Raw genomic sequence first — 23,277 nt, 5'->3', positions numbered from 1 at the left:
TTTACACTTCCATCATCTAACCTTTTGTTCAAGTGTAACACATCTGCTGGCTAACGATGAGCCCCAAGCTAATATGTGCCCACGGGGCTGGTTTTAATCTCTATCAAGGTCCTTTCCAGCCTGGGCTCTACTATGATTCTCTCACTTTGAAAACAGGAATGATGAGGCAGAGTTTGACCTTAAAGCTTTTAGTTCTGAAGAATGTACATTTTCAGGTCCTTCAAAATGGAACCTTGTTCCACAGAATGCTCTGGATTTCCTCTTGAGAATACCATGAGAAACATGGCAGGGAATGGCAAGACTGGAACAAAAACCCCTGGAAGTTCTGTGGGAAGAAAAGCTAGGCAGCAGCATAGTAAATTGTCTAAAAGAGTAGGTCAGATCTCCAGTAAAGGAAATAGAATTGAGGAAACAGTAAACAAAGAGCAGATGACTGGTTCTGCAAGCCAACAGGCTCACTGGGCAGGACTTCCTGATCTTTTGGTGCCCAGGAAAGGACTCTTGAGCCTGATGCAAATCTGGATTACAAGACAGATTTCTGATTCAACCAGAAGTGCAGATACTTCAGAAAGCTCCAAACAGAACAAGCGTAAGAGGACACCTTGCGTGTATGGAACAGGCTGTTACAGGTGAAGCAAAAATAAACCCAGCTTAAGCTAGCTTGTTATTAAGAAGTACTGTATTAGCTACCGAAAACAGTAAAGTCGTTACAAGCTTTGATTTGAAAGAAATCTTTTGGTAAATGGGGACTGATGAGAAACCAATGGCATAGCAAGAATTTTAAAAGTATAAAAGGAGGAGCTAGGATGTCTTGCTAACTTTCAATATAACCTAAACAAGGGATGATGTACTTCAGCAGATTAAACGATGCAGAGTTCTAGGAAATAAGAAACAAAGGTCCACTTTAAAAAGGAAAGAAATAAACCCCCCTGTGTGTACAGTACATGTACCGGCAGGGAGAAGAGATGTAAATGATTGAAATGCCCAACATAGACCCTGTAGGCTTATTTTATTTGCAGCTGAAACTTTTATGAAAGATGAAGTTATTGTATGCTTTGTGATCTGACTATTTAAAATGCTTATTATTTGTTATCCCTAAACAATGGAGAATTACTTCTGTTGTAACTTGGCCAATCTGCACCATTTTTTTTTTTTTTTTTTTTTTTTAAGCATTCAGTCCCCTCTTAAAACCAGAACAAGTCACACTTATAAACTCCCTGTGAACCCTTATCTGGTCAGTGTCTTTGGCGATACTTCAATTGAGGGATGATTTTTATTTTTTTTTCTGCTACTCATATCCTCTCAATTCACAATCTGTCATACAAATGTTTTGTGCGATACAAATGTACCAGCAAGATCCCAAAAACCCCAGTGCTGAGTGCCTGGTCTCCTGCTAGTTCTTTCTGCCCAGAAAAGATCTGTAATGCCATGTGTTAATATATTGAAGAGAAGATAGGCGTCTAGAGGTGTTCCTGAGGGTAGCAAGTGACCAGTGACCTGAGAACTGCCTTTAGGAGAAGATTTTGAGCACTACATAAATCTATGTACATTGTAACCACAAAAGATAAGGCTAATCCAGGAAACAGGAGGTCCTGTGATTTTTTTTTTTTTTTTAAATATTATCACTATTACTACTTTTGTATTTTTTACCTCTTCCCCCAAGGGGCTTGAGTGACAGTAAAAGCTTAGGTTGTTCAGCAAACAAGCAAGCACAAGTAAATGGGTTCTTGTGTATGTTTGGTGTGCCTGTTGCTGCAGATAACTGCGTAAAGCTGTTGTGTTCATGAGCACATCAGGCTTCCAGTTTTCATGTAGCATTCCTTCGCATATCTCAGTTTTTGCCCTTCATGATTATGAGGAGGACATGGTTCATTAGGCAGCCAAGCTGATCCAGTAGTACAAATGCAGCCTTTAGTTTGCTCCAGCTACTTTTCATTTTGCTCAGACAAGTTTTCCCCTCTGTGGGGGTGAAGCTGATTCAGTGCTCTGACACGCTGAAGGATTCCTAATGTTTTGGAAGGCAAGTTTTAGTTACAGGTAACATGCAATAGGAGTCTGCATGTGCACGTTTCTTCTTGGGTCTTTATTCTAAAACATTTGGCAGCAGTACTTTTGGGAAGTGTTGCTCTGTAAGAAGAAAAGAATGCTCTGAAATAGCACATAACGAAATCTTATTTTGTTGGAGAAATTTGTAAATAGGAAGTATCAAAACCATCAGCTTTGATCTTCAGGAAATGTGATGAGACTAAACCTGCTTGTTTGCAAAGAAAGGTGCTTTATCGTGTGTCCTGTATGTGCTTTTAATGCAAGACCACCAAGTAGTCATTCTGCATCAATGAGATAGCTATGTTGCAGTAAAGCAAGCCATTGCAGTTACCCATATGCTTGACAGAAGTGTACATAAGTGTGATGTGAATGGACGCTTTGAAGGAACGCACTGATAGCGTATTCAGTTTTTGATTGTGTAGTGTTCTCCTTGAGCAAAACCTGTTTTTTAGAGTTGCTAAGGAAGAGGAGCTGCTTTGAGTGCTCTTTTGAGTACGATGAGTAGCTGGTTTTTGTCTCCTTCCATTAACCTTATGAAAGGTGTCTTCTAGCACAATGTGCTGTAGGAGTCAACGTCTTAAATGAGGACTGCTTTGGTAACCATAACATTTCCTTACAGTGTTCTTTCTAGGTGAGGTTTCATATAAAATGTAATTTTTCCAATAACTGAATGCCCTTCAGTTTTCTAATCCGTATTTTATAAACTCCTAGTAAGAGATACTTGTCTTCTGCATATGACAGGCACCTTTGGTGGGTGCGTGGTTGAACAGCACAAATGGAAAAGATGAAATGTTAGTTTAGTTGATTTTATTAGATGTCTCTAACACATAGCTGAAATGTTTAGGAAATAACTTTGTAACCCATAGCTCAGTTTCTTCATTTATGAATTTGAAAACACGCTTTTTGAAAGAGTCAAGCTTGATTCACACTTCTCTCTGCAGAGATTCTTCTTCTTATCCTCCGTCAGTGTGAGATTCTCTTCCTGTGGCAGTCTGAAGCTTTTTCCAAATCGAAAGAAACTGCTGTTACCACTAGGAGGCAAGTGCTCTGTCTGTGTTATATCTGACTATATTTGTTGTCAAGGAACTTACTCTTTGAATACTGTCTTGTGTTCATTTTCTTGTCTGCTGCTCGCTTTTCAGAAGTTAGAAGAATAGGGATTTAAAAACAAAAACAAATTCAAACCCAACCCCCATTTCGAGTTGCATAGTAGGGGTGTGGTACAGCTGAACTCTCATCTCTGAAACTGTAATTTCACAATTTTTGTCCACAATTCTATCCTTTGGCTAGCCTGTGGTACAGTTCTGTGCTGACTGGGTGTGTGTGAATCTTTCCTGTAACTGTCAAAGCAGGGCATGCTCAACCAGCCTTTGGATTTGTATGTGCATTCTTCTAAATACTGTGCTCTTTGTTTATGAAAAGAAGTATTTTTCATTTCACCTTCAGCTTGTAAATCTGGCAGCTACAGACTTGCATCTGTCTTTTTATGAGACCTGTTTTCTAGTAAGACTTAGAGTTTAGAACTTATAAACATCTTACACGCACTTGTGGCGTTAACTTCAGGCTTGAATACTATGGCTTTATAACTAGTGCTGGTGAGTCATTACGTTTTCCTTACCAGTTTCTTTAGTAGGCTGAGAAAATAAGCCCTTGAGATGACAGGGGTCTCCTGCATGTGATTAAGAAGAGCCAGGGATTCTGACCTTACCACTTAAATTTGTTTTAGAAAAAGCTTTTAAGATGCTTTTGGGAGCTGCATAGATGAAAACTGTCTTGAGTATTTCACTGAGCGATGCTCAGCTGCTGCTGGAGATGACTGCATTGATTCTGAAGAACTTTGTAAGTGTTACTTGCATAATTTTTATTTGCATAATTTTCTGCCACAAATTCAGAGCTTCTGTGTATGAGAAGGCAACTCTCCTAAAACTTTATTCTTAAAATAGGCTTTTAATTGGTTATTTTTTGTGCGAGTAAAGCTTAATGATTTTGTTTTGATCAAATTAATAACGTATTCCTGTGCAGCAAGGTTTTGTTGTAAAACTAACTTTGGAGTGCAGCTTCCAGCATGAAAGGTGCTGTGCTCTTACAACTCAGATCTCTTGTATTCAAAAAAACCCAAACAAACCCTCAAACAAACCAAACTCTTAATAAAAGGAAGAAGATTTTTGCAAGAAGGGATAATGTGTACTTAATATTAGCTGTGCATTTCTCTGCTTCTATTTATTTTGCTGGATATCGTTGCACAACATCTAGAAATGGAGTAAGTATAAATTATCCACATAAAGGTAAGAGAAGCTATGATGTTGTTACTAGTCCTGAGCATCTGAAATAGGACATGTTTAAGGTGCTTCACAGGTGATGAATAATTTGAGGAGCATCATCCACTGGCCCAAAGAATCCTGAGGCCCAGTGATAGGGTGCGTACCTCAAGACCCTTCCCTTTTTCTTGCTTCCTCCTATACAATTTTTTTTTTCTTTTTTCTCTCCTGCAATAAAGGCTCTTTGGTATTGGCCAAATAGCTTTTGAAGTAAATTCATGAAAGGAACTGGCTATCACCTAAAACAGAATAGGTTAGCTAACTGGCAGCTCTTAGGCCTTCTTTCCTTCATGACTATGATGCTGCATGTATCTTATTGTAGGAATAAGTATTAAAATGATTTCACAGAGCATTAGCTGCTTCTGTGTCCCTTTGAGAAGATGAATTGTGTTTCAAATGACTGAACTCAAATTCTGGCTAATATTGCTAGTACGTTAGCTCTGTGCATTTAGAAAACAAAGCAAGTAGCCTCTAAAATGACTTGGTTTCATCCCATTTATTTTTAAATGGCAAAAGAAGTAGGCAGCCAGCCTGAATGTGGCGTTAGAAGTGATGTTTTCTGAGAACTTGTAGAATAAAAGACTGGTAAATGCAGCCTTGCAATGATATCTAGTGAAACAGTATTTACTTACCCTACAGTCTGCAGAAATCAACAGAAAAGACCAGAACCAGAACAAGGCGTCTGTCACCTGTGTAAATAGGACTAAGGGACACTGGATCTCTGATAAGTAGCTCCTGGAAGAGTTTATCTGTAGCTTGCTTGCTGAGTTTCCCGAGTGAAAGATACCAAGCAGATGGAGATGTAAAAGTATTAATACTAACTATCTAATCTGTTTTCGGTGCCTGAAAGGAGGCCTGAATGGTTAGTGGGGCTCACGGTGCTTAAGTAATCATTTTGCAAAAGCTATAACAAACGCTTTTTCTCTTACGGTGTTGGTTGAAATGCTGAAAATAATACTGACTGTTCCCTAGAAAGTTCATAAGAGCCTGTTGTGGTCAGTGAGGAAGCTGCTGTGTATGTCGCTAGCTGCATACGTGCTTCTGGCTTGGTGTTTCTAAATGCAGCTGTAACAAGTGCAAATGACAGCAGTAATCCCTCTGCAGTTTAAAGTTATCATTGCTCTTGCTTGAGGCAAGCAGTTCACTTTTACAGTTTGCACAAAGATGTTGATTATGTACACTGGGAATTAGTGGTAAATCACTGAAGTATTTTGTGTATATCTTTTGGAAAATCATTTATTAAAACATCTCACTTTTCTTGCTTTCAAATATGGTTGAAAAAAAGTGTCTCTAAAAGAAATCAGAGGGAAAAAGTAGATTTGCTTTTAGTACAGTATGTTCACTATGACATAATTTTTTGTAGTGTCTTTTGATCTGCCCCATGAATTTCTCCTGAAGTCATAATGTATTTTTCTGTGTTCTTTTTAACATCACTTCTTCACAAAGTGATGTTGTTTATAGCTGCCTTGTCTTGTACGGTGCTCTCATCACTAACATCGGTGTGGCTCAGCTACACACAGAGTTATGTCTTAGGGTACAACTTCATGTCATCGTTGTGATTTGGTATTTCAAATAAAATGCCACGGTAGCCAAGGCAAACCTGAGAGCATAATCAATGTAATGTCCAGGAGACTGCTCCATTGTTTTGCCAGTTGATGGGGTCAATAGATAGCACACAGAAACCAATACAGAAGATACCCTTGATGCACTGTTTGTTTCAAATTAATGCAGAAAACAAGGCAATATGCACATACAGAAGGATTAGCCTACGATACCCTGATTCAAACAATAAAACAGATAAGCAAGGCAATGCACCTAATCGTTACTATTCACAGCTAGCTGTAGTGGTTCAGAAAGATACATCACCCGTTGCCCTAACAGGTTGCCATCCTCCAGCTCCGCAGTCGCTGGGGAGCCCCTGTTGCACGAGGATCTGGAGAGCCTGTCCCGGCAGCTGGGAAGTCCTGCGCAGGGCATCTCCTGGTAGGTGAGGTCTGCAACGTCACTGCAAGAGGGTTCAGCTTTTATACTATTAATAAACAAGCTCACGTAATTCCAAACGTGGAAACATCTGGTTTCACTCTCCTGTCAGATGCCACCAAAGCCTGGCCAGGGGTTGGGAGGAACCGAGGGAGTTCCCTTTATCGACTGGATTTTAACCACCGGTTTCCAGACAAGGCCAAACAGCTGGATTCATGGCTTTGGCCGCCCGCCTCTAAGCAAGGAAGGATGCGCTGTCTCTTCTCTCATGATTGTAGTTTATCCAAGGTGCATCTTTTGCTAATGGCCATACATGGTTCACTAATGACCGTGCATATTTCGCTAATGATTGGATACTAAATACATATATTTAAGGTTGGGTTGGCGGGTTCTTCTGGAGGTCAGCTTCGGCTCAGGGCCTGCTGCTCAGGCCCCAGCACTTCATCCCTCCGGAATAATACGCTGGCATTTGAAGTGTTCAAGTGAGTAGTAACTTGCATACGGAACAGAAGTAATGATTGAGACATGCTGCCTGAAGCTCACAGGTGATCACCCGAGAGCGTGGGAAGGCTTCAGGACTGCAGTTGCTCGGCTGCCATGGGTTGGCCCTCGCAGCTTGAGCTCAGACTTTGCGAGAGGTTTGTGTAGCACTTGGTAACTCCAGAGGGAGTCATGACAGAGCAAGCCACGGAGCGAGATTCATGCTATGGGACTACATCAGTAGATTGTGTATGTGTTGGAGGCCTGAAACGTAAAGCTGATGATGGCAAATAGGAGAATTCATGTTTTAACCTCTTGCGGCCTCTGCTGAAACAAAACTTTTCTTCAATTATCCTGAAAGCAGGTCTTACATTCTGCACCAAGTTAAACGTTAAAAGCTTCTCTTTCTGTAACCGCTGAAAATGTCACTGATTCAGTAACATCTTTCTTACCTCCACTTCTCCTGTTTAAATGGAATAGTCAGTTCTTGATCTATATTTGTCTTTTGCAGGAAGAATCCCATTCACTTTCAGCAGTTTAGTCACCCTAATGACGATGACAATCATGAAACAGAGATCGTAACTCAGGATAACAATGATAACCGGCCTGAATGTCCGTATGGAACGGCTTGTTATAGGTAAGAAGCACTGTACAAAATGGCTTTTCTTGTTTTACAGGTTAAGAATGTTCTCCCCTGGAGTTGCAAATTGACAGTAGGATAGTGATGTTAAATCTTGACTGTGGCTTTCCAAATTTACTGGCGCCAGACTGCTACCTTTATGCCACCAAGGTCTGTGCAAAGTATTTGTGATTTCAGCTGGTGAACATGAAGCCTTGACTTTTGGAATCTGTTCAGTGGCCTAGAGATCAAAACTTTCTCATTTTTCAACCTGTAGTAAACTGTTCTTGTATAGAAACAATAATTTATTGTTACATGTTCTTCTTGATATGTAACTTTTAGTTCAGATTTTGACAAAATATTTGTTAAGATTTTGTACAAAACCTCTATTTTAGTCAGTATTTGATTTGTTAGAAAGCATAATTTAGGTACCAGCAAGAAAATCCGGTTTATGGCTGACTGCTGTTTCTTTTAGCAGCTGTTGATTTTCTTCAAAAGATCCTTTTGTTCCATTTGTTTCTCAATATCCAGGTTTTACACTTGTATTTAGCAGAGTGTAAGGACTGCTTTGTAATTGATGCAATGGACAAAAGGATATATTTTGAGACAACAGCCCTTCTGTGGGGGCATATTGAAACTAACAGCCGCTGTTAAAGATTGTGCTTGAGCAGAAACATTTTCTCTCTCTCTCCCTGGAAGCGTGATGATCCTAAAGAGCGTGTTCTTTATAAAGTGTAACAAAATGGGAGTAACTTTTAAGGAAAAGCCATCTTATGTTCAACTAATGCAGAAGTGTTTCTTTTCTCAAAAACCATCTGTGAGATGAATTTCTCATCTCAGGATGCGAAATCTAGGTTTATACCGCTCCTGAAATTGCCAACATACTTTTCAGGAGTACAATGGACACTGTCCAAAACTAAAACTGTCTCTCCTTGCAGATAAGTCAACTCCTGTGCTGTATTAGTTGATCATTTCTTAAACAGCGTTTCATTCTTTTTGGGGTAGAAGAAAGGAGGCACCCACAAAGCAATGATAATTCTTTCCACAAAGCAACAGGTGTCATTTGAAGGATTTGGATGTTATTTTTGTTGTCTTTATCTGTTGGCTACTACTGGAATACATAATTGAGTTATCTAAATGTTGTGCCTTGAGTTGGGATCAAATGCTCTGATGCTACCAACACTTGCAAAACACTGGATTAAGCAACTGTTCTGTTTCAGTACGGTATTTAATAGAAAGCTGTACTTGCATGTTTTTATTCAGATAACTATCCCTTCTAATGCACATGAAATGCACTTTGGGATAGCAGTAGCTATAAAACTGTAAATCAGCTTCAAGTATGTGAATGTGTAACAAGTTATTTGATGTAAAAATAAGATTTTCTTACTGAAGAGTATTCTGTTTTTGAAGAATAAGAAAACATAAGCAACTAGTTTTACAAGGCAGTCTTCACAGCAAGGGTATTTTGTAAAATATCAAAAAAATTCTGCAGTTATAGAAATTAATCTTGTGTTTCAAGCAATGTCAAATGGTATGTCATTCTTAAATAGTGGGCTTTAATTGTTGATTCTTTTTCAGAAGGAGAAATTAGGACAACTGAACCAGTTTTCTTCCAAAGTTAGAATTTTTTTTAATTTTAATTTTCTGCACAGAAGTAAATTGAGCTGAAACAATTTTAACGTGCCGCTCTAATACACTAACACAACAGATCAGCACGGTGTAAGTGGGACCAAGTTAAAACATTAGAACAGCATTGGATAACTGCTTTAGGGGGTGGGATAAATCAGTGTGTTCATGACCTGGATCGCAGCCTGAATGAGGGGAGCATTTATTGCAGATCAAAGAGTAAGTTGACTTTAAATTTTTAATTTTCATTGCATTGATGCTGTTTTTTAATAGAAGACATACACACTTGTATATTGAACTTCCCAGATTGCAGCAGCATATTGCAGAAATGAGTAAACTCTCTTAACAGTCCTTCTTTGGCCTTTCCCTGTGATACTTTGAGACAGGCAATTCTTTTCAATTTCTTTAATTTTCCCAAACTATTTGATTTTTAGCCTTATGTTGCAGAATATGGAAGTTACGGCTGGGTATCTCAGACTTGTGATGCACTGTGTGTGCATTGCACTTTGTGCACCAGAGGTTATGTTCTGGTTTTGGTTTTAGTGAGAGTAAATAATTGGATCAGTTCTTATTATGCTGAACAAATGCATCTCATCTTACAAGTTTGGAAACTATCTCATCTCTTGGTTTTGATCAGCTGTCTTTTTTATTTTTTTTTAAAAGGCTGAAACAAAAGGAACTCTTATGGAACCCTTTTTTTCTTCCACCCTACATTACGTAAGCTGAGACACTGCAGTAAGGCACTGGTCACAGAATTTTATTTTAAAAAGAAGTGAAAATTATTCACAAAATACAGAGGAGTTCTGGGAACTTGTTAGGTTCTTGTTAGGTGTGGAACAAGGTGGCAAATCAAGCTTTTACTGTTTTCTTTGCAGGAAGAATCCACAGCATAAACTAGAATACAAGCACAGTGCACCTCCAGGTAAGCCAAGTTGTTCAGTATAGCTCAAAGTGGGGGGAAAAAACCCCCAAACCCAGTAATGGATGCCAACACCTTGGAATAAAATGCTTTAAGTGAGAAAGTAACATTGCATTTGCAGCTTGCTCTGTATTGCCCTGTACCCTTGCTCTTCTTGAGCATGCGGTGTTGCCGTTGTCTGTGATAAGGAAGGTAAGGCTGCTTGGCCGCTGCACACTTACATTCACTTTTTCAAATGTTTTTCAACTGAAACAAGATGGTCTGGGTCAGACACCGCTGACATAGTTTGTATGCTTTATATCTTAGGATTTGACAAAAATGCCAGGTGGCAAGTGGCTGTTTTCATGAGTTTAACAGGTTTTATTGAAAACTAAGCACGGTATAGCATGGTCTTACCAGATCTCTCTATTCTGCTTCCTCCATTTGGAGCTGGAGTATTACAGTGAAAACAGGGAATATACTGAAGTATTTCTCAACATTTCAAATGGATACTGCAGTAAATTTTTTCTGTAGCTTTTTTTCCCATCCCCACAGCAAAATGTGTATATCCCTATAGCATGTATGTTCTGTTGAGGCTTGGAGGGAATACAATTAAAACTGAATCTGAGATTCTATTCTAAAAATCTTTTTGTATTCCAGTAACTAGACTTGTTGAAAAACACAGGGGAATATACTGTTTATATTTTGTCTGTTCTTAGAGAATTCAAAGATGTACTTTGCATTCTTTTTGTGCTTTTTCTTAATTATTGGACTTGGAGGGTTTTTTTTCCCCAATTTAATTCCCAATGCAAAAAGACAATACTTTAGAGCAGAACAGTTAGGGAAATGTAATGATAATGCATTTTACTTCAAAAAATCAGGATTATGACATTACCCCTGCCCATGGCAGGAGGGGTGGAACTAGATGACCTTTAAGGTCCCTTCCAACCCAAACCATTCTATGATTCTATGGTTATTAAGGAGAAATTGCATTTATGGAAACAATGGCGTAAAATATTTAAATGCTTTGAAATACTGCAATTGTCTGCTGTAAAAACCCCAAACAGTACCGATGATGTTTGTCTACAGATGGCATGGTTCATAATTGTAAGAACAGTTCATCTGGGTAATCTTTCAAGAATCATTTAATACAAAAAAAAAGGTTTTTGGGGGCAGCAGAGTAGTTTTTATACTTGTAAATACAGCACAACCATTGCAGCATTTCTTTTAATAAGTCAGTCTTCTGTTGTAGCAACCTCTCCGAATAACCTTATTGCTAGGTTGTACTCTGTCCTGGCTAATAACATTTCTTTCTTTAGTACCTGAGAGAAGAACACGACAAAAACTTCAAAAAATGGTATGTTCTGATGTTATGAATGGGCCCATCAGCATGGGATGCAACTGATCTGCTTTGGGTTTTGGGGCATTTAGTGGTGCTGGAGATGCTTGATAATACTTACCTGAGAAGAAGGTAGTCATTATTTTAGTAAAACTCTGCTTCCTTTTTTGCAAGTAATAGTGCTGGAATTGAATTCCTGTGTGCTGAGCACACCTGTCCTTCCCTGGAAGCAGGCAGCGAAACAAACAAATGTTTTGAGAGACATGTGTGACCAAGTCAATTCTTCCTTCCTTGAACAGGGTTCATAATAGGATGAAAGGAGCCAATAGTTCATCCACAGCTAGTTAAGGTTACCCCATGAAGACTGATTGCTCTTGAAACATTGAGATACTCCTTCTGCATTGCATTGACCTCTAAATAAATGTCAAAAGATATCTGCGGATGTGGTGATGAGCTTTTCTTATATTTACTCTGAGGTATTGATGTTACAGGCTTGTTAGGACTGAAGTGTCGAAGAAGGGTAATGCCTTTCAGCTGGGGCAGTGTTCCCTGTGAACTATGTATGTATCCTTCGAACTTTAGTTTCTAGACATCAGTGAGGATTGTGTAGTATCACAGGCAAGCTGTAGTCTCTCTTGATAATGTAACCTGTAATACTGTGTATGAGTATCTCCTCCATTTACCAGTAGTACACCTAGCTTGCTTTGCTGCTGCCAATAATATTAACTTACATGTGGCAGGTGCATGGGCTCCAGTTTTAAATATCCTTTAGCTCTGTTTCAAGGCATCTCTTGTATCTCAGTTTGGCTTCCAAATGTGAAGCTTCCTGTTATTTCTAAAATAATTTAAAAGTGAGCGTTGAAGAGCAGTCTGAAAGCCTGATGATATGCCATCTTTACTTTCACTGGCCTGAACAAGGCATGAGGATGTGGAACTGCTGCATCTCGAGTGGAGGTGGGAACTGACTTGTCTTCTTTGAGATCACCAAGGTGTGGCTGGGCATTTCCTACAGAAATCTTCAAAACAGAGATCTGCCTTCTAGAGAAAGTAAAGTGCAAATAGCTGTAGTTTTCTAGACAAAGTGTTTTGGCCTCCATTCTGTCTGCGACCTACTTTCCACTCGGGAATGTCTTTCCCATCCCATTTCCTTATCATGTGTGTGTGTACTTCTGCTGTCACTGAATGCTTGATATGGGTGTATCTGTGCACTAGCATATTTTGAGGCATATTTGTTAGCTGTACGCTTTGCCACATCCCATGATGCAAGTATGAGCCCCATCTTGATCACCGCTCCCTTGCAGAAATGTGCATTAAAGAGTGGCAAGAGTTGTAAGCAGCGTTGTAAGTGCAGCGAGCGGTTAAGATTTTAATAATGAAGCAAGCTGGACTGTGTGCATATCTGAAGTTTAAAGCTAATCTTGAAGGTTTAAAATTGTAGCTGTGTCTTTCATAAGAGGACCTTCCTTACCAGAATGGTAGATCCTGTGTGTGCAGCTCATGGCAGGTGGTCAGCCAGGCATGGCTATGGATGGAAAAGTGCTTCTCTTGTAAATGTGTAAATCTTTGACATGGAAGTGAAATTCAATCTGTTAAATTCAACTCCTCATCCTAAGAACGAACCAGGGAAAAAATGATATTCCATGCACAGTGGGAAGAAGGGAATTCATTAATTAAAGTTCTGTTCATATTTAATGATTGTTTAAATTTCTTTTTTCCCCTCAATATCTTGTTGACTGGCTTGCTTCGTTCTCTTGAGGGGAAAGCTTGTAAAAGGTTGCACTCAGCAAGCTCACGTCTGAGGCGGTCGTACCGAGCCATGCAAGATCACACAGGCAAGGTTCCATTAGCCTTTATTTCGTGCTGTTTGGCACAACTGCACTGTTAAGCACAGCAGGATTAATTTCTGTTCAAGTGCACTGAAACTCCACCAGCCAAGAAAAGAAGGGTGCTATCTACATGACATTTGCCATGTTTAGTTTTTAACATTGATAGTCTAATTGCTGCGAGATGGATTACAAATTGCCAATAGAGAATGTGGTCTATGTTCTGAGAAACAGTCTAAGGCTAATTACTGGGGAAATAGCTGTAAGGGAGGAAGGGGAAAAAAAAAGAAAGGCTGGAATGTGTGTTGTCATTAAATTGTCACTAGTGAATGACTTCACTGCCTTGTTGCTACTTGGATGAATGACCTGCTGTGGCTATGGAGTCTGAGAGTTCTCCTGCACACTTCTGTGTATGTTTTCTAGCAAGCTGATCGGCTCACTTCCAAACATAACCCTTTGTAAAGGGGTGGTCAGCAAGCTTTTTCTCCCCGTGTGAAGGAGATACTTCCAGGGAATGTTTCAAGGTCATATTTATAAATATGGTACTAGGGGAAAGGCAGAACTGTGCTTAATGAGCAGCTTCAGGGGCTGTGGAGCTGAATTAAACTATAGCAGAAAGAGAGGAGTGGGAAGACATGGAAGGAAGTGCATCATTCACTGCTGAAATCTAAAAACACTGGTGGACGAAAACCAACATCGTATGTTCCTCATACATTTGTAGGAGAAATATGGAAGTAATCAGTATTTTTCCAGAATTCCTATTTCTGTTGTAAAATACCACCTGCAGTGCTGTGAAAGTGAAGAGCAGTTTTTCTTTGTTAATCCGGTCTTGGGTTTATTATTCTCACAGGCTTAGGCTGAGAAGAGAGATTTTGTTCTTAAGGTATTTAGAATCTTTGTTTTGACTTCTCCCTCCAGACATAATTCCTTCTGCACGACTATAGTCTGTGATTCTTAGAAAAAATTCTGCTGTTATGGGTAAACATGGGCATAATTACTTTCCTCTAAAGTCTGGTAAACAGTAAACTAGCAAGCATCATATGGGATGGGATTACAGCCAAAATTGACAGCTGACATTTTCAGGATTTTCTGCTAGGTGCTATATAGGTTGCTAGCCATAGGATATTTCTCAGTTGTAGTATTGGCTGTGTCACACATGGCTGACTTTATTCTAGGAAGTCATTGGGTGCCTCTGTAGCACAGTTCACCCATAAAATTGTGTACCTTTGAGGGAATTGACTGCTGCTGTAAGTGCTTTTGAAAACCTTGCTATAGAGTATAAAATGTTAATCAGACCATAAGATGATTCTGGAATAGTAACATTCCCACTAGCAGAAAAATGTAACTGACAGAGGATGTGATCTGACTACACCAGGTGCTGGTGTTCTTGCTTGTTCACCACACGCACAGCTTGAGTGTCTGGAGCTCTGACCTGAGGTTTCAAGAAGCTGCTAAGAAATACCTGAGGTTAATATAAACATGGATGATTTGGACTGGGTTGTGTAGCTGAGAAGACACATTTCTAGTTTCATATAAAAGATGATAAGAACTGCTCAACAGATAAATCATTATGAGATCATTGACAGGTTATCTCCAAATGAGGTAAGAATGCAGAAACTGGAGGCTGGGAAGAAAAGGAACAAATACAGCTTTACTCGGGGGTGTGACTTAAGGGCAGCATACCATGACTGGAATATTAACAGACTGTGGCTAGTTAGGAATTGTGGGCCTGTAAGAAAAAGGGAGGTAGCGTAGGCTGGTAGAGCAATGGTCGTGCACATCTGCCAAAGTCCCAAAGCAGTGGAAATAAACATGTTAAAGGTTCACAGCTACCGATAAGTAAAAGGAGAAGGCAATGCTGCTATGGCAGCAGCTTTGCATCGATGCTACCAAGTCAGGTAGATAAGGCTTCTTCAAAAATCAGGCTTGCCCTGTCTCTGGGAACTGGTTTATATATGTCAACATATTTGAGCAATTAAAAGACTACTGCAAGACAAGCTGCCTAAAAAAGTTTAGGAACATGCAGCGAGCAGCATCCATTTCTTGTGAATAGAGGTTTCCAAGTTTTGACTCCTGCCAATGTAGAGTATTGTGACATACTGGGAAGAGAGAAGGCAATTTAATCACAAAGTGTGAGCTGTGCAGAAGATGGATAGGCAGCAGATTGGACAGCAGCGCGATAGAATAGACTGAACTGGGAAAGGGGTAGGCTGCATCCAGCTCAGGAAAGAAGTGTTCAGCATTTGTTGTTTCCTTAACGTGTGTTCAGAAAGGAAGCACAGACTACACAGCACAGATCGAAGTTGAGAACGTAGGAGGTGAGTGATCTAGCAGATTGTCTTTGCTGACCTGAAGCTCAGGAAAGAAGTGAATGGGAATTCAAAGCCATGTCAGATTCCAAAGAGCAAGAGTATAAAGTAGCCCTAAGTAAATATGGATGGGTGAAGGCAGAAAATTTAGAGTCGGAATAGCTGTCTAGCAAGAGCTAGGGGCTAAAGGGCAAGAAAGATGCCTTGTTTAGGTATAGAAGTAGCAGGAAGATGACCAGGAAAATTGTGTATGCCACTCCTTCAGGAAAGGAGAGTTGTCAGAAGATGTTATCTGATACCGTTTTCTTCTGATATCAGAAGATGTTATCAGAAGAGGCCTGGCAACTGTTTTCCAAGTGCTGGAAGAAAAGCCACTAAGGAGAACTTTCTTAATTGATCAGACTGGTAAGCCCTGCAGTAGTGGTCAGAGAGGGATGGTACAGCTTTACATGAGAGTCTTGAAAGTCAAACACAAAATTGTCAGCATTGGATAGAGTGCTTTAGTTGAGCCTTTCTCCTGCTGAGGAGAGAGGCTAACTAGATGGCCCCTGCAAGGTCTCTTTCGTTCTGTATTTATTATTAATGAATATATGGCATTTTTGTCCCTACAGGAGAAAGGGCTGTGGAGAAAGATGCGGCGAATGAAGAGACGGGACGCAGCTTGATGCAAGCAAATGTCAATTTATTGTACAGAAGCACGAGGTTATATACACTTTCAGAAGCTGCGCGTTTTAAACAGATTGGTTCTTGAAGCTAAGCATTGCATCCTAGGCAATCCCTGATTGGTGGTTAACTGCCATCAATTAACAGCAAGGTGTTCCCTTTCCTTGGTGCCATCCTTGGCGCCATCCACCATCCGTCTCCCACTCCCCTGTGCTCTGTAAACACGTCTCATCATGTTAATTGTTGTCTAGACAAGCTTGAGCACATTCCCCTCAGCTAACTGATTGCCACGCATGGTCCTAGTTTCCAGCCCGCTCCTGCAGAAAGATGAACCACATGAGTATGACCTTAATGGCGGCTTTAGAGATGATGAGGAAGAGGTGTGCAAACCTACCGATGAAGACTGACTGGGAACCAAGTTCAGAAGACAAGGATAACAAAGATGTTGAAATGCTTTTGCAAGAAGCGTCTAGATTTGTTAGAACCAAAAAGTAGCCATAGGGGGACAGCATTACGAATGCCCAAGCTGGTTATGTTAAAACATGAATGTGTAAGGAGGGGAATTGCTTTGAAAGCTATTTTTTCCTCAGTGATGTAGGCACTGCAGGAGGATTTTAGTCAGCGAGGGGATTCAGCAGTGTCTGTCTTTTCCATATGGGTTTTTTGTCTTATTAAGTGGTGGAGCCAGAGAACTGAGCTCTGAAAGTTTTTTGTGTTTCCTGCCCCCCCCCCCCCCCATCTATTTCTTATGTTCTTATGCAACACCATTGGTATTTCATGGTTTGAAACACAGTTTTAAAGGTTGTTAATGCTTCATCTTCCTGTGCTTGAAATAAATGCTGGCATTAGGAAAGCCTTTTCTTTTGCTGAAGCACAGTATATACTGTGTTGGATGAAGGGGAGTTACACTGCCCACCTGCCATATCACAGATTAATTCTTGGCCATCACTGGGGAGTTTGTCTAAATTTTGTTAACGTTCTTTTGAGTTAGTGCAGTGCTACTGGCTTTCCTCTTTGGTGTCATTTCTTTGGTTCTCTTGATTAATACAGATTAAATACAGATTAATACAGTTAAATACAGAATGTGTAAATCACTTGAGAACAGTATATCAGTGTATCGAACCGCATACACACAGTGACTATGGTGTATTTGCTGTAATTACAGTAGGACCTCTTTCCATGCCTGTACCTCACTGGAATTACATTCAGTTTACAACAAAGCTTAAGTCTTGATGACTGTATTTTTGCACAATTAAACTTGTAACATACTGCGGGAAAAACGTTTGCCTGTGTCTCTGTGATTTCTAAAGACTGTTGAAGGATCTTGCCTTCTGTGTGTTTGCAGCACGCCTGAGCTTTCAAGAAAGTAAAAGTTTTAGTGTGTTTCAGGGCAGGTGACTGGAGCCATGTGAATTGTGTCCAAAAAGGTGCCAAATCTGGAAATTCTGCAGGGGAATTATTCTTGTGTGGCTCTGGCTCCCCTGGGAGCTGGAGACAGACATCCAAATACGCTCAAGCTTTTCAGCTGTGTGGCTCAGTGTGCTCTGCTTAAAATGAAATAGCTGTTGCTGCAAGCTGGCATTGGGTGCTTTTGGATGTGGGGACCATCTTCTGCCAATTGTGTGTCAGAAGCTTCTCTCAAAAATTGTAGATGTCAAAAATACAAACATTTATGATGGGGAACTCCTGCGAATTTGGAGAACATCAGCTTCTGTTGGCCAACGGCTTACTGTTTGCTCAAGTTATTCCATACAGAAAGAATCCATTTGGTGTTTTGTACAGTGATTTCTGTGACCATAACCTTCCTCAAGCTAAAGCATTCTGTATCACAGCATTAGTCTGTGAATGGCTATTTAAGCTGCTCACAGGAGCTACTAGCCTTTATTTTGAAAGCAGAAATAGCTTTTTATTGCTGGAGGCTCCCAGTCAGATCTGTAATCACAAAAGCACATTTGGAAGTAAATTTTGATGTTGCATGATAGATCAAGTTTTATTACTGATACATCGGGACTGAAAAACTTGGGTATGACCAAAGCAGCACACTGGGACAGTCAAAGCCGTTGTGAGCTGCTCTGTGCTGGTAGGTTGAAGTTCTCTCTGTTGAAGTGCATTTCCCTGTTCTTGTATTCTTTCCTTAAGAGCAGGATGCATTTTTATTCTTCTGGCAGGATGAATTGGTAACTCCAGGATACTGGAATACTGATTGAAACTACTCTGTTGGAGATACAGATGAGAGTACCCGGGCACTCAGGAGACCCTGAAAATTTTCAAGTTACCCAGAAAGGCAGAGGGTAACGTTTCACCACGTAGACTCTGCATCACCTTACCCTGTAATACATGCTTATTTGCTCTGAAAAAAAGCAACTGGTGAAATCTTTACCCCCCTGCCTCCTCCCCAGAAAATCCATTTTGAAATACTGTACTTCAAATGAAGTGAGTAGGAAGTGCTTCTCTCCAGCTGCCACCTGAGAGGGTACCCATCTGTTTTAATAATATGGCTAAGATGTGCAAGCTTCTGTTCCTTGTGTGATGGGGCGCAGACCGTAACTCCTCCCTCCTTTTATCTTGTGGTGCTACAGACTGCTCTCAAACTGCCCCCAAATTCTCCTTCCGTAACACCTCAAATGCATTTCCTTTGCTTCATTGAAAGCCTGGTCAACACGGAGTGCCCTCAACCCAGAGCATGGGGAGAAGTTAATTACTTTTTGATTTGTAGCATCCTTTTAAATATTTAAAGGCCCTTAGACAGCTCTTCTGTTAAGAAGATGCTGATGTTAAACAAGTCCATTCACCCTATGATTAATCCTGTGAGACCCTGTTTCCTGAAGCCCTGACCCTTCTTAACCATAGCCTCTGGCTGCTTTCTCCTTGGCTTATGTCTTTCTGGAAGAGTGATCCTCAGAAACAGACACTGTTTCGGGTGAGAATGACAGGAGACCCCAGCCGAGGCATGATCCTGGGAGGGGTTTTCCACCGAGGTCAGTGATTGCAGAGACAAACCTCTGCTGGCCTGTTCATGGGCATGGCAGGTGAGGGGGCACGGAGGCCGTCTGGGGTCCGTGCCCAGGTACCTGCCCTTGACAGGGGCTTAGAGGAGGGAGCTGCTCTGCTGCTCCTGTCACACAGTCCTCTCTTCATTGCCATTTTTTGTTGTGGTGGCCCGAATACACGTAACTCTGGGATAATGACTTAATCTTGGAGTGGGACCTGAAAAGGAGTTCTTTAGTTAAACTAATGTGATTTCATTTTTAAACTAAAGGAATTTATTTTCAATTGAATTTGATTTTTCTCTGCTTTTCTTGCCTCTTAGTTCTTTACCATCCTGCCGTGACATCTGGGCAGACAGCAAAGGAGTAAGAGCTTTCCATAGGCTCAGCCGTGGATTCTGACAAAGTTTATTGCAGGTTTCTTCCAAGTTTGTCCCCCAATAGTTTTGCTCAAGGGAGTCACCGTGAGCGGTGTTGATGCTGGCAGGGAAGCACGTTACAGGGCTTGGCTGAGTCCCCTCTCCCTACAGTGGGGTGAAGGCCCGCTGCCCTCCCTGTGGCCGCCTGAGGAGGCCTCTGTGGACGCGGTGCCCTCTGCAACACCCCTGCTGTGTTCTTTGACCAGCTCGTGTGGCCGTCCCCTTGTGACCAGGCTCCTCTCGGGGAAGGAGTCGAGGGGGACTCAAACCGGGCCCTGAGGGGGCCCCTCCGCTCCCGCCCCGAGCTGTGCGCGGCCTCCGCAGCCCTGAGCCTACCGCCCCCCACGCTGGGCCTGTACTGGGCCCGGCCGGGCCCGGGGCTGCCGGCGGGCGGGCGGGCGGGTGGGGGGCCAGGGCGCTCGCCATTGGCTGGGCCCAGAGGCGTCGGGGCCGCCGGCCAATGGGGTGGCGCCTTGTCACAGGAGAGGGAATCTGAGGGGTTCCCCGGAGCGCGTCTGCCTGTTGCCAGGGCACTGCGCCTCAGCGCCTCCCCGCGGGCGGCTGCGGCCGGCGGACGCTGCTGCCGCCGCTGTGGCCGAGCCGCCCCTGCCCGCGGGGGGAGCTGCCCTCGGCGGGGAGCTGCCGCGGCCAGAGCTCTTGCCGCAGCGAGGCATCGGAGCCGGGCTGTGTCGGGACGGAGCCGCCTCAGCGAGTCCTCCCCGGGACAGGCAGGAGCTGGTCTGCGGCTTGGGACTGGGGCTCGCCCCAGGCTTGGCTTCAGGTGGGGTTCGGCCGGGGCCGGGGCTGAGGTGCGGGGTTACGGGGGCTGGGTAGGAGCGGGCGGGCGAGCCGAGCCCTGCCAGGCGGGCTCTGCCGCGGGCGCCGCTGTCTCTCCCCTCCCTCGGCCCGCCAGAGCTGCGGGCGGGCTACTCTGGCCTCCGGCCGGGGCTGTCGGCACCCGCTCCGCTCCGGCCCGCCCCTCCCCTCCCCTCCCATTGGTGGGTGCGAAGCACGCGCGGCTTCGGGAAACTTCGGGCGGCACCGGCCGGTGCGAGGGGCGGTTCCTGCCGCGCGCGGAGCTGTCGTTAGGACGCGGCTGCGGCGCCCTGAGGCGGCAGCGCCCTGAGGCGGCGGCGGCGGCGGCGGCAGTTTCGTGGAGGACGGCCGGGTGAGCCAACACCTTGTCCGGCGGGACTGGCGAGGGGAGAAAGGCGCTTTTCCCCCGGAGCGGGCGGCGGGCAGCCTGCCTGCGGGTCTGGAGCCTGTGCCCGGCCCTGCCGTGAGGAGCCGGCACGGTGACAGGCCCCGAGTGTGCGCCGGGCTGTGGCGCTGTGTCACGCCGGGTGGTTTAGCATCAGGCCCCGCGGTTCAGAGGCTGAGCACTGGAGATAGGGACCGGGGACCTCTGGTGCTGCCAGTTTCCACCTCAAAAGAGGCCGTTGAACGCACACCCCCCTTGGCATTTGAAAACTAAACAGAGCTGGTTATGGATGTGCTGTTGATGTGAGGGGCAGCTAAGATGGTTCATGGGCACCAGTCCATTCAGAACCTGTTCTTCAGGCAGTTCTTCATGTGGAATAAATGAAGCCTGGCCCATGCCCTGCGCTACACCCTGGGGTGCATGTAGAAACGATGCCAGGGTTTTGTGCTCAGGGAGCTCCAGTCTTCCTGTGCTGGCTGTGGGGAGAAGGGTATGTGGATCACCCCCGAGGCAAGCAGGAGCTGCCTGAGCAGGCTGAATTTAGTGCTGCCCAGCTTTGTGGTGCTCCGTGTGTGTGAGTAGGTGGTGTGGAGTGGTCTTTTCCAAGCAGTGTCAGAAACATGTCTTTGCTTATGGTGTGAGTGCTTGTCGCTCTTCTGTCCCTGCTGCTGGCAGGGGGAGGAGGTAACTCGCTGCCAGGGAGACCCCCCTGCCCTCGTATGCATGAAGGTGTTGCAGGATTGTGTCTAAAGTGCAGTGGCTTGCTCACTGCTTTCCCTTTAAGTCTGCATTTACAGGATATGCTGGATTGTGGTGTTGGGGCCCAGAAATTAATCTCGGTACTTTATTTTTCTTCTGGAACAGACTGTTAAATGCCATGCAGGGACAAGCCCTTCCTCCCTTGGCCTTGAGAATGTCTATGTTCCCTGTAAAGGTAGTTTATATTTAACATAAAGACTGAAGAGGATAGCTTCTTCTCAACTCTGTTGCCCACAAAGTTGACTGATCCCTGTGCAACAGCAGTGGTCTGGGAAGAGATGCGGCATTTGTGTCCCTGTGAGGTGTAGCCTGGCTAAACGCAGGCAGCATTTCCATTCTGGGAATGGTGTAGTGCAGTTCTTTAGCACAGTAAAACCAGTGAGAAATGAGGAATTTCCCAGGAAGGCCTAGGAGGTGATGAATTTGGATGCATTCAGGAACTTTCCTGCAGCTTCCTAGGAATTATCTCTGTACGGTTGTTGGCTGGGTATTTCTGACTGAGGATAAGAACAGCTATTTCAGTGCTGTTTTCTAGAAGTGCTCACAAGGGTTTTGAAGCATGTGAGGAGTGCGTCAGCATGAGGTCCTGGAGGATGCTTGAATGCCCAGCTAGTCCTTCACAGAGTGGTTTTGTTGGGTTCCTCCACTGCCTGGCTTTCCTGGGGAGTTCACCACCTGGATTTTCTGGGGAGCTTCATTCACTGTGTATCTGTTTAGTAGTGCTTCATCATCCAGCTTTTATTAGAGTGCATCACCACACAACGCTGGTGAGGGGCTTCGCTGCATGGCCCTGGAGGAGCCATTCTCTTCCTAGTTTCTTTGGGGTGATTCCCCAGTTGGTGTTTTTTGACAGTTCCATTGTGTTTCTTGGTGGTCTTGGAGCCCTTCAGCATACTGTGCCAGAGGTATTGGTGTGGTACGGGATATGGTATGGAACTGGCTGTGGTACTGTGTTCTATGCATTACTTTGACCGTTGTGTTGCATTTTGTATTGCCGTTAGTGTATGTATGGTGTTTTGGTTTGGATGGTAAGGTGTATTTTGTATGGTATAGTATGTGTGGTATGGTATTGTGCCTATGGTAGGTTATGCTAGTGTACAGTGTTTAGGGTATGGTGTTTAGTTATATGGTATGTACCGCATGATATGCATTGTATTGTACAGCATGTATAGTATTGTTTGGCATGTATTGTATGGAATATAATATATGTCTTGCATGTATGGTATCCATTGTATGGTATGGTATAGTGCGGTATGGTATTTTCTATTGTATGTATTGTATTTTCTATTCTATGGTATGGTATTTATATTTTGTATTGCACTGTATGTATTCTGTGTATTGGTTTTATGTACTGTGTTGTGTGTATCTGTATGTATTGTATGTGTAGTATCATATTGGATCGTATGTACTCTTTTTATATTTTTTCTGTTAGTGTGTTAGTGCATTGTGTTGTGTAGTACTTCTACTGTATGTGTTGTATATTTATTGTATGTATTGTGTGGGAATTTTGTTGTTAGATGTACTGTATTCTCTTGTGTGTTTTATTGTATTTTGTGTTCTATTGTATACTACTTTTTCCATTCTGTGTTGTGTTTTGTATTCTGTGTTTTCTTGTATTGTGTTGCATGGTACGTACGGTGTAGTAGATACCCTGTGAGACAGACCATACTGTACCATATTGTACTGCAGGTTGTTTTGGATTGTATATTGTATTGTGTATTGCCTGTGTTGTGCAGAATTCTATGCATTGTGTTGTGTGGCATAGTATTACACGCACAGTAATATGTATGTATTGTTTCTTGTGGTCTGT

The 23,277-nt window shown here is 42.8% G+C and overlaps 1 pseudogene; it reads left to right on the top strand.

The window, feature by feature from the left end:
• The first annotated feature begins 225 nt into the window (after window positions 1-225).
• Window positions 226-17,426, top strand: LOC129785257 (aprataxin and PNK-like factor; annotated as a pseudogene).
• The last annotated feature ends 5,851 nt before the right edge of the window (window positions 17,427-23,277 follow it).

The sequence above is a fragment of the Falco peregrinus genome, chromosome 10, assembly GCF_023634155.1.
Source record: "Falco peregrinus isolate bFalPer1 chromosome 10, bFalPer1.pri, whole genome shotgun sequence".
Taxonomy (NCBI): Eukaryota; Metazoa; Chordata; class Aves; order Falconiformes; family Falconidae; genus Falco; species Falco peregrinus.
Note: the sequence above shows the minus strand (reverse complement) of the source record. Positions and strands in the feature narration are given on the sequence as shown.